Source organism: Anas acuta, chromosome 15 (assembly GCF_963932015.1).
Source record: "Anas acuta chromosome 15, bAnaAcu1.1, whole genome shotgun sequence".
In the NCBI taxonomy this organism is placed as follows: Eukaryota; Metazoa; Chordata; class Aves; order Anseriformes; family Anatidae; genus Anas; species Anas acuta.
Genome location: NC_088993.1, coordinates 16222300 through 16233991, shown reverse-complemented (window position 1 = coordinate 16233991; position 11692 = coordinate 16222300). Strand labels below are relative to the sequence as shown.

The window sequence follows — 11692 nt, the reverse complement described above, 5'->3', positions numbered from 1 at the left end:
CACCTGGATCTCTTCAGGAAATCTGTGCATCAAATCTAATATCTCAGTGAGATCTGATATTGTGTCTGCAACAAACCGCTAGGGCTTGGCCAGCACTGAGCACAAGGGTCCTGCTTTTTGATGAGGTTCCCAGGAACCATAACCGTGCAAGAAAGAAGACCGGTTTAAATCTCGATTTTAAGAGGCCTGGATTTGACAATGCTTTGCTATATATCCACGGTAATGAAACAACAAACACCATTGAAATACTTCAGAGCCCCCGTTTGTATAAAATTAGATGCTTCCCCTTTCCTCCCTGTCAAAACTTCAGTGAGGAGTGGAATCTCTGTGCCCCAGGAAGCGTAGCTGTGAATGCCTTGAGCTATTCCAGCACTTGTGTTATTGCTCGGTGCCTACAGTCACAATTAATTAATATGTGTATGCATTATCTCCCGCTAGGCTGCCTATAAAAGCACTTTCTAGCTTGGTATGTATTTTGCTTAATTTGCAGTGCCTTCCAGCCTCACACTCACTCTCTAAATATTATGTATACTGATCTAATTTATTTACAGTTAGTTCAGATGAAAAGCTGATGGAAAATGATAAACTCCCGGTAAAACCAGTGGAGAAGCCAGTCCTCCTAGCGTGCAACTACTTATCCATGCCAGACAAACGTTGAAATATGGGTTTCGAGTCTATACAGATGTGGCATTTAGACCTTAAGATAATAGTTGCCTTTACAAAGATGGTGAATTAAGTTAGATGATTGACTGGATCAGACTGATAAATGATAGACGATGGCACACAGATTTGGCAGAGCATCCCTGATTTCTCTTTTGCAGCTCTAAGTGTCACTGTAAATTGTTTTAACATAATTTTGAACCTCTAAATCTGACAATGGGTAATAAATCAGCTTGAATACATCAGCTAGTGGCTTTATCTGTGCCTTCTGATACTTTTCTTTGTGTCCTTCTACTTTAAGTATAGCTACCGTTCTGTGACATCCATAAGGAAATTTATACACAATAGATAAAAGGAAGCATTTAAGTGACTCAAATGCAAATATGACAAAAAACTCATAAGTAGAAAGAAATGGGCATTAAAGGCTGCAAAGAAGATACAGTCAACCAAGATATATTAGGATATGCAATGATTTAGAGGGACCAAAGTTTGGAAACAGCTTTTACTCCAACTTTTTGATCCCTCCCTTTCCCCGTTACATTTTTTTCCCTATCCTCTGCCTCCAGGCTCCAACTCCTGTGCAGTAAAATCAGGGGCTGTGCAGTGTGGATCTGCAAGTCCCTGACTCCTGAGATGGTGTCCATGGCTGGTGGTCTGGGTCACCTCCAGGGGACTTTGATCTTTATTAGCTGCTGGGGAAGGCTGCTAGAGAGCTGGCTTAGATGAGATGCTTAAGCCACAGCTGTCTGAAGTGAGGCAGGATAACTGCCAGGTGACATTATGGTAGGCTTGTGGGCAGGATTTCTGAACATCACAGGCACTGGATCCCTAGGTCTGCAGAGAAAGTTGTTGCTCAGACTTACACTTGTTCTATGCCCAATCCTGTTCCAGTGCCTCTGAGGTTTAGGGTAATGCCACAGAAAGGATTACACATTTCTCCTCTCATTACAACAGCTCTAGCAGAATCTGAGTCATCAATCATGCTTGCTCCAGAGTCTCTTTATGCTATGAAGCTGATTAGATGTTGAAATAATCCAGCTTTGATGGCAAGCAATGCTTTATTAATACCGCAACTGACTGCTTTTCTCCCATCATTTGCTTTTAATGGATCCCGTGCTTCTTTTTCCCTCCTTCATCCTGTGGAGCTTGCAGAAAGGTTTGGTGACTAACCAGATGCTTGGATGCACATTTTCTGCATCAAAGCAAAGCCTAAAATGCAAATTCTGCTGGTTGCTGGTTTTAGGATCTCTTCAAAGCGTAAACATGATCTGACAGTCTTTCTTGTGCATGTAGGCACTACACAGGGATTTATTGTACTCGTCTGTGTAAGGACGTGCTGGGTCCTAGGCAGATTGTAATTCTTTCATGTGGTCTCCATCTGTTCTGTCTTGCATGGAAAAGGACTGTCCCTGGAGCTGGTATTCCTCTCCCAGGCAGACCCAGGGAGACCTCAGGAAGAGAGGAGAGGACCAGCAATAACCTCTGTCAGCTGCAGGGGATCGATTCCAGCAGTAACGCTGAGCAGGACACAGCCAATACAGACACACCAGGCCATTAGCAGCATGAACGCACAGCCCCTTGCCAGCCTTTTCCCTGCCCAATCCCCTAGCAACAAGCAACAAGTAAATGAGAAGGATAATACAAAAGGATTAATTAGATCTGTAGCTGTTAAAAAATCTTTTGTCCTAGAAAAGTTCTTTCAGTCTACTTAAGTTACCTCAAAGATTTCCTTTAGACACAGCAATGGGTTGTTTTATTTTTCCCATGTTAATTAAGGAGCACCTAAATGGCAGAATTTATTGCTAACACTAAGCAAGAGATGTTAAATGGCTTTAAATTAGCCTGCACTATTACTGCAGCTGACAAAGTTGCCTTCTTGTGGACCTCTCATTTGCTGAATGTGATCTCTGCTGCAAGTTTTATCAGATGTGGGCAGAACTGGGCCCTGGGGTGGGCTTCCCTTTAAACTTTGAGTAACTCTACAATAGTTTTACGGTTCGTTCAGCAGCACTTCTGTACAGATTACTGGATCACGGGGGTGGCTCTGCTGTCCCCGTGTCATATTTAGGGACGCTATGGAGAAAAGTGACTGCTGCTTTCTCAGGCAGGACAGTAGCCAGAGTGGGAATCTCCTGGACTTCAGCTCTGCAGGGCTGCCGGCTCTCAGAGCACTCACCTTGTCTTGAAATCAGTTCCTTCTTAAACTGAATGATAAATTTTGGGTCTAAGGCAAATATTTAATTTAAGTCTCTTAAAACTTTGTCAACATACTTGACAGTGTTTTGGAGAAATAAAACTACCCAGTGATACGATGTCTCGTTTATATGTAAATTGTGAAGAAATTAAGGAAAGCAGAGGACTGCCATTACAAACATTACATAGATAATAAGTAGTTTGTGTACTTGCTTCCCTAAAATCTTTTTGCCATTTTTCAGCTGGGATTATAAAAAGAAACGAGTGTTTTGTATGTATAACTGCCTGGCCTGATCATCAGAGCACAGCGTGGCTTCAAAATCTGGTTCCTTTCGTATGCCTCAAAGCTGGGCAGCAAGAATCATCAGCCTTTTTTTTTTTTTTTTTAATGTAAGCCTTTGATATTAAATATGTATTCAAACCTCCCACTGATACCAAGAAGAGCTACATGCATTTTCCAAGGTAAAAAGAAAGCTCTCAGCTACAGCATGCCCGATTGTTCTGGTTCTGAAATGAAACAGCTTTGCATGTTTAAAAAAAAAAATAAATGTGGGGGAGATAATGGGGATGAAGAGATTGAAACAGATCAACACTTCCTCCTTGATGGGACTGGAAGGTGTGGCTGCAGTGGTGAGATGCTGGCATGTTCCACCCCAAAAAGATGTCCCATAGAGCTCATGAGACATGGTGTCTGTGCCCAAGAGCTGTGAGACTCAGAATAGCTCCTGAAATCTGCAGACAACAGATAACATGTGAAAGCACTACCTGCAGGGAATAATACCAGAAAACATGTTGGGTTTGTCAAGTGTCACCATCGATAGCTTTCCAGGGTATTCTGTCTGAGCAAAACAAACATTTCCAAGCTGTAGGAGTGGAAAACTAGTGAAAGATTCAGGTTATTGTGGAGTGCAATACCAGGCTGGGCTATTTTCATTCTCATCTTCAGATGAAATAAAGTAGAGGACAAGTCTTTGCCAATTTAACTTCATCATAATCCCATTCAGTTACTCCAAGTACATCTGGGAGGCTGAAGATCGCAGCCATCAGCGGGGTGACCTGGTGCCAAGAGTAATTGTCTCTTCGTATCTGGTTCCAAAGGCCAGAAAGGCCAGCAAGTCCGCTAAACGATCATTGCAGCATGCTGGCTCTGAAGTTAATTTTTGAGATTATAATCACACTAGGCAAATACTCAAAAACTGGGCATGGCTGTAACCTCACTATGCTGTTCTGGCACTGCCTCAAAATGTGGCTCATTACGGCAGGAGTTCGGTACAGCATGCACAGATGAGCCATCCTGCCTTGGGTATACGAAAGAACCCATTATCTCAAAAAAGGGCATGCAGCCCAAGCTGCAATTGATCAGCTGAGTGACTACTGTCTCACCAATTAACTGTGTGCTGGTGCCAATCAATCTTTGGCAAAAAGTTGCCGGTTCATTTCAAGCGTTGCTAACACAGCGGACCATTTTAGAAAGGTGGGGATACACAAGCACAAGCAGAAGCCACTGATTTTTGTTGCAAGTGGCAAGTGAAACAAGAAGGCAACATGCATCTTTAGTTCTGTTCCAGAGAGCAGGAGCAAGAAAACAAAGAAGATCTCATCTCATACCTGAGTTTTTATAAACTGTAAATAAGGAGGAAGTGGTATTTTAATAAATGGTAAATACATTTTATAAATTAAAAACAAAACAACAACAAAAACATATTTCTTCTTAGTCCTGAAGACCACAAACCACCCTGAAAGATGCAGTAAACATCAGAAAAGTGAAAAGCAATAGAGTGATGCAACTTTATAAATGTATACAGATAGCCATCACTGACTAACTATTTATTAAAACACCACTTCACCTCTGATTAATATATTATAATATATTATAAACTATTTATAACACTGGTGCTGTGTAATCCACGATGATTTGCAAATATTTATCTATTTGTTTTAAGAGTTCTCATCATTTTAACCTTGTATGTGCTATCCATAGATACAACACTACCAAAGCAGATGGCCAAAACAAAAATAAAAGTTAAAGATTTTGAGAGCAAGTAACAAACATTGTGTAGGTGAAGGATGGAGGGAAAGAAGAGCTTTACAGTGTCTTTCAGTAAAGTTGCCAGATGCAGTTAATGATGTTATAGATGCTCAGGTGCTGCAAAGCCCCATAAGGCAGTTATGGATTCAAACCCATCCCAAGTCACCTTTGGTCATGTTGGTGACTGCAGGGCAGACCCAAGACAAAGCACCAAAGATCTCCCTCTGTGTGAGGAGGAAGGTATCTTTCTCACAGATTTATTATTAACAACAGTCTGACTGAGTGTATGAAAATATGCATGAAACAAAACCTCCCCCATCCAAACAGTAGTCCCTACACGATGGAGAAAAACATAAAGGATCTAATATTTGCCTGGAGAGCAAAAATATTCAGCTGTCACTCATGTGACGTCAGTCACTGGCTTTCTGCATAACTGAGCCTCGGTTTCATCCAATTGCCATCAATAACATTGACTTTGTTATGGAATCCTGCTATTGCCTTTACTGATTAACTTATCCTGATAATATATGGGGGCCTTCCTATCCCAAAACTGCTAGCCTGATGCCTTCCTTCTGCTAGCCTGATGCCTTCCCTAGCCATAGAGTTTTTACCTTACCTTCTTGGTTTAACATTCAGGTATATGCTGTGTGTTCTGAAAATTGAGAGTCTGTTGTTACTTGCTTTTGCCATACACTTTTAGACTGCATAGACACCATTAATGATTTTAACTACCTTGGAAAGGCAACAGATATTTAACAATCCTGCACGAGTTAATGTGAGTAGCACTTTTCCACTGAAGAGTGATGTTTTTGTTGAGGACCTTTTTTTTTTTTTTAATGGAAGAGTTTTATGTGATGTTCTTTAGCACAGTCAAATTCTCTAACACAGAGGATTTATTTAATTATTTAACTTGATGTGGAAAAGTATTAAAGTACTAAATGAAGAATCAGGGGGAGACAATCCCCACCAGGATGCTGTGATAAAGTCTAAGCGTATTAATACTGGATGTCTTATTTTTCCCCAATACCATGAGAGAATCCTATTGCACATTTTCTTTACATGAAGATATAAAGAATAGAAGAGAGAACAAAGTCTGCAGAATTACCAGCAGGATTCAATTGATCCAACTGGCATGATGAAGAGGCTCTTGTCAAGTCAATGCACGAGAAATCTTTCTGAGCTATTAGAGAATAAAATCCAAGTCAATTGGTGACCTGTAGTTTCAGCTCCCTGAGAGCAGTCAGGAAGACAAGACTGACTCGGAGTGTATGGAACCAAGCGTTTAAAGTATGAGATGGGTCCTGAGCATGTTAATGCACAGAGCCCTGCGGTCACAGGCCAAAGGTCCATCCTTGGCCTCCTCTGGAGCAAGAGTCACCGACAGGGTGGTCACAGCAAGTCACCCCCGTCCAGTGACCCAGGTGCAGACTTCCATGAGCCACAGTTAAATTCCTCTGACGACAACTAGGGAGTTACTCGTGTTTCTCATGTAATGAGAATCCCACTTAGGTATCATTTTATCTCAAGTGTTTAAGGGTTTTAGTGAGTCTTTAATAACAGGCAGCCTTTGAATGGGTCTCATAGGGAAGACTCAATTGCATTCCCCAGTACAGAGAGCAAATCCAAAGATCACCATACTGTTTAAAGCATTTGTAAAGCCCTAACACAAGGCTTTAAGTGGTTCTCAGGTGGTGGAGAAGGCTTTGGACAGAGCTTCAACTTCATCCCCAGGTAATTGAGGTGCTGGCTCTGCCATGGTGAGCCCTGCCCTCGCGGAGAGCAGCAGCACCAGTGAGGCCAGAGCCCCGCGGTACCAGGCACAGTACCATGCTTCCTCCCCGCCCCATCTCTACTTTCACGCTTCCCTTTTCTCTTCACGTTTTTTTTTTTCCATTTAATTATATGTATTTTAAGGAAAACAAAGCACTAGAATAAATCCAATTACAGGGAGTTTATTGACTTGAACTTCATTCCCTGTAGACTCCTAACCCCCATCAGCTGATGAGCATGAGAACTGTTTCTCCCCGTTCTGAGACACTCTGACCCTGACTTGATTTAATTGGTCTCTTGCAATAATTGAGTACTTGCCAAGAGCCAATTTAAAGGTGCTACCATCTGATTTTTCCCCCCAATTGAAGGATTAACCCCATTAACAATGAACCCTGTGCTGTACGTCCGTAACCTTATAAAGGAACATAATGCCGTCTCTCACTCCACCAGCTCATTTTTAATTCTGCAGAAAACACAAATTATTAGGAACCTCCTCCTCCTTTGGCACAGTTTGGACCTGTCACTTTGCTGGTTGGTCAAAAGCTGACGGTGATCCTAGATGGGGTCAGGCCAGTCTCTGAACTTCTGGAAACACCTGCAAACTCACTATTTTTCACCCCTTTGAAAAAAATCACTGAAATCACCTCACTGCTGCTGGCTGAGAGGCTGCAGAGCAGACTCAGCACCCTGTCCCCTCAGCCCAGCCCAGACTAACAGGGAGCCTGTCACAAAATGGCGGCCACCCCCCCCATGGAGCCTGTCACAAAATGGCGCCCAGCCCCACATGGAGCTGGTCACAAAATGGCGCCCGGCCTCACCCAGAGCCTGTCCCCACATGGAACCCAACCCTTCAGCATGTGGCTAACAGTGCCTCCAGTCCTGCCTGCTCTCGTCCAATCAGCACTGTCTATTCCCTGCTGACCAATCAACTCGTAGCAGTTGCCTCTGTTCTGACCAATGGGGAGCTGCAGAAACGATCCGATCACACATACAAGCTGTGCCTCAAGCTGAGCTCCTCTGGCCCCACCAGGTCCTGGCTGCAGGGAGGGAGCTGGTAGGGGTCCCGGCTGTGGGTTTTACCATGCAAATTTTAAACATCCAAGTTAAATTGAATAAGTTCTAAGAAATAATAATTAGGAGAGTCTGAGATATTCCAATTTAGTAATGAAATGATGTTCTTTGTAGGTAGGTGCAGAGACACCTAAGGATGTCACCGTCAGTACGAAGCAGAAGGTAGACGTCTCTAGCAGCCTAAATTTGTACACTGTAACGCCTTCCTCATCACTCATATCACCATCCAACATTTAAATAAAGTACCTTTCCTTTCTAATGACCCAGGAATGGGGTATAACTGCCGGCCCAATCCTGCGGGCAGGTGGGTTGATCACACTTTAACAAGAAATCTGCCAGATTCGAGCCGGCAGAGGCTGCTGCCTTCTCCCTAGGCTGGAGTTGCACATGGCTGGAGCACGGCAGCTTGGTGCCAGTGGAAGCTGCCTCAGGAAAAGGCTGACAGAAGGAAAAGCCTCGTGTGAAAGGAGCGGGCAGGGCCCACTGGCTCCTGGGATGCAGGCAGAGCCCCGTGCTTTGCTGGCTCTCAGCTCCTCGGGCAAATTAGCAGTGTGTTAAATTAGCAGCGAGGAACCTGCCTCAGGTGGGGATCCCGCCAGTTACCTGGCGGAGGAGATGTCTGCACAGAGGCAGCACGCGGGAGGTGACACGGGAGCACGCCCCTGCTGTGCCATGCAAAGCTCAGGGCCCCCAGGCTGCCTCGGGAGAGGTACGTTTGCCAGAAGTGTGAAGATTCTGTTCTCAAAGCCCAAGACTGTCCATTCAGCACACTTATTCCAAAATTAAAATAAGCTCTTCTCACTTCTTGTTTGCCAGCAGAGCGCATGGGATTGTGGAGTGTGGTCAGACTGTCATCAGGAGCTTATAGGGGATTCTGCCACTTCCATTACGTTGAGGCTGAGCAGCTACCCTGCGTGTGAAAGTCTGCCAGGGTTGGGCTGAAATCCTGCCTCTGTTAAACTCGAAGGATTTTTGACATTGGTTTCAATGAGGCCACAGTTTTTACTTCTGGCCCTTTTGGTTATTGGAGCAAAACATAGTAGGAACCCCTAACTACTACTGAGTGGAAAGAAAAAAATCATATATTGGTTTTGGCTGCAAAGTTCCAACATTCACTTGTGAATTTAAATTAGAAAATCTATTTGCCATATGTTCAATTCCAAGAGAACTACATCTCTGGAGAACCTGCTTCCCTGGGTTGCTTTGGATGAAGGAGGACTGCTTACAAATTTCTTTGCTTTTCCCTCTTCTGTTTTACTTGTCACATTTACCATTAAACTAGCAGTGGCATTTCTGTGCCATCTGTTTTTTTTTTTTTTTTTTTTTTTTTGAGGGTTTGAGGAGCAGGAGGCAGAGGGGGTTGCATTTTTTTAAGGGGCTGGAGGTCGAGAGATCCAGGGTAAAACAAGAGGTCTGTGTTTCTAGACCAGCAGTCAAGAAAGTGAAAAGGGGAAGCCTGCACTGAAATACTTTGCCAGGGGAGTCCAGGTTTTCAGGAGAGGTTTTAAGCCTTTTGTAAAAAGGAGGGGAAATCTCTGAAAGGTGGGTTGGTTCTGGCACAGCTAGACACAATCTCCCCAATGGCTGCTACAGCAGAAGCACAGTGGTAGACAGCCCAGGAACTGCAGATCTGGGGTTACTGTTTTATTCATCTCCCTAGAGGCCAAGAAATATTCAGACAAATGAGGCTGTCCATTTTAAGGACTAGAAGGAAGTCTGAAGTCCCTCTGGACCCGCAACCTCACATGTTTTAAGGTAAAGTTTAGTACGTTTATGAATGAGGCTACTGTAAAGGGAGAGAATTGGACTTGCAAGCGAGGAGATTTCCCCCTGCTCCTGTTGGATTCATTGCTTCTCGTTAGAGTTTGGACAAGCTTGGGTGAGGCTATGGCCAATTAGGAGGAGTTCTCAGACTGAGAAACAATAAAATAGATTTTCTTGTGAACACTACATGTAAACAGTTTTTGACATTCATAATCTTATCACACAGTCTCTTGCAACATCTCACATTTCCCAGACAATTGTTTTTTTGTTAACTCAAACCAAACAGCTTAAAAATTCAGTCTGCCCTCGCTGACCTTGTGCAGCTGAGGAAAGAGGTCATGGCTGACATTGTCAGCTGCAGTGATTTCGGACAGTGTCGGCGTGTAGTGTAAGCAGAAATTTATACTTTTTAATTTGGTTAGAAGATGATGTTAAATGCCCAGAGAAAAAGCTAGATTGGAGCCTGGCCAATTAGTGCACATTCAAAGTGTCCTCAGCAGGGGCAGAGCTGGTGGCTGGCATCTGCCTGGTCAGACAAGGCCATGCACTGACACCCAGATCACCCCCAACTTCACTTCTAGGGTGACAGGAGATGACATATGAGTCATGAACAAGATCTTATATTGATCCTTTACAGGATGATAATTTATGTAAATTGCACTTAATGTACATAAATAGAACTGACATTTTCTCCTGGACTGTTTATCGCCAAAGTCTCTCACAGAAAGATCAGATTATGACTCTGCATAGCAAAAATGTTCCTTCTCTCAACCCTACAGACCAGCTATTTGTTGGCTTGTCAGTGTGGGCAATTTAATTGCTAATTCCCAGGGCTAATATACAATATCCGGCTATTACACTGCATTGTATCTCACTTACTGAATAACATTACATGTGATTTATATTTAATTTCAACTCCGTTTCTAATTTTGCTGTGGTGGAGTTACATGACCAAACAGGGCTGTGGTCTGCTATGTTTGTATTGTGCTGAATAGCTTCTAGTTCATCCTTTGCCTCTGTCTGTGTCTCCCCAGCTCCCCTGTGCCTCTTGTGTCCTCACAGCTATCTCCAGGTAAATATTTGTTAATCAATGTTCTTTGTCTAAATGAGGCTTCTTACTCAACGGTTTCACAGCTAATTAAACCACATAACAACAACGAGGGGATTTAATCTTTTTCTACATATTGCTGTTTGGTTTCTGTAAAATGCTTCTTAAAGGGATGGACTTAGTGTGCTGAGGCTTAACCTGGTCTTAAGGAAAGGAGTTGTAAAATTACATGAGGCATGGCATTAACCAAGTTCTTTGGGACCAAAAGGGCTACACAGAGATTTAGAGGACCTGAGTTAATGCCTAGCTGTGCTACAGGCTTTCCTTTATGGCCTTGGTCAAGTCACTTGAACTATAAAATCCTGCAGCAATTTGGGAGTACTTTCAAAAGTGATGTCAGTGCCTGAGAGTTCACTGGAGTGTCATTGGAAATCAGTGGATTCGTTATCCTAAACTCTATTCCTTCACAGACTAAGCCAATTGCAATGGGAATTTAAATGCTGTCATACAGATTTCTGTCTTCATCTCTGGACATAGGGATCTCTCTGTCCAAGTCATGTGGGGGCTTGTCAAGTAAAGCTAGGAGCAGTTCTCCACTTCACAGCTGTGCTGGCAGTGGGCAGGAAAGTCTATCTGTGAGATGCTCATCCAGGGTCTCCTGCTTGCCCGTGGCCAGGATGAGAGAGGCAGAACTTCCCTCACAGCACCGAAAGGCCCAACTTTGGGTGAAATTTTGCAAGCTAGGCACTGCTGGCACAGGGGCTGGAGGAGATCTCTACTCTCAGAACAGGCAGCTCTGGGGCTTCAGCCTTTTAAGAGTTCTTTCAGGGTTCGCAGTCTTTATGAAAATGGATATTTTCCTCTTATGTGGGCCCCTTTTAATTCATGTTGTTTCCAGTCCTCCATGTTAGGGAGTGTTTGTACTGGACTGGGCGGGAGCAGGGTAATTGCTGAAAAGGCTCCTGTAAGTATTAACAATAATAATGCGCTCTTTATAACCATGGTTAGTTTTAAAAGACATTTGACAAACAGTGGACTTGGAATGAAAGGCTTTTAAAGCCCCAGCCAAGCTATTTGCAATTAGAACGCAGTAATGTACATTCATTTTGTATGTAAGTTGAGCTCACAAAAATCTCCTTTTTTGTCCATTAACAAAA

General features: G+C 43.3%; 1 long non-coding RNA gene across 1 annotated transcript; it reads left to right on the top strand.

Moving 5' to 3' along the window:
• Positions 1-7660: 7660 nt before the first annotated feature.
• On the top strand, positions 7661-8952 carry LOC137865051 (uncharacterized). The gene is made up of 2 exons (XR_011101733.1): positions 7661-8432; positions 8540-8952. It is a non-coding gene; the product is annotated as an uncharacterized lncRNA (long non-coding RNA).
• The last annotated feature ends 2740 nt before the right edge of the window (positions 8953-11692 follow it).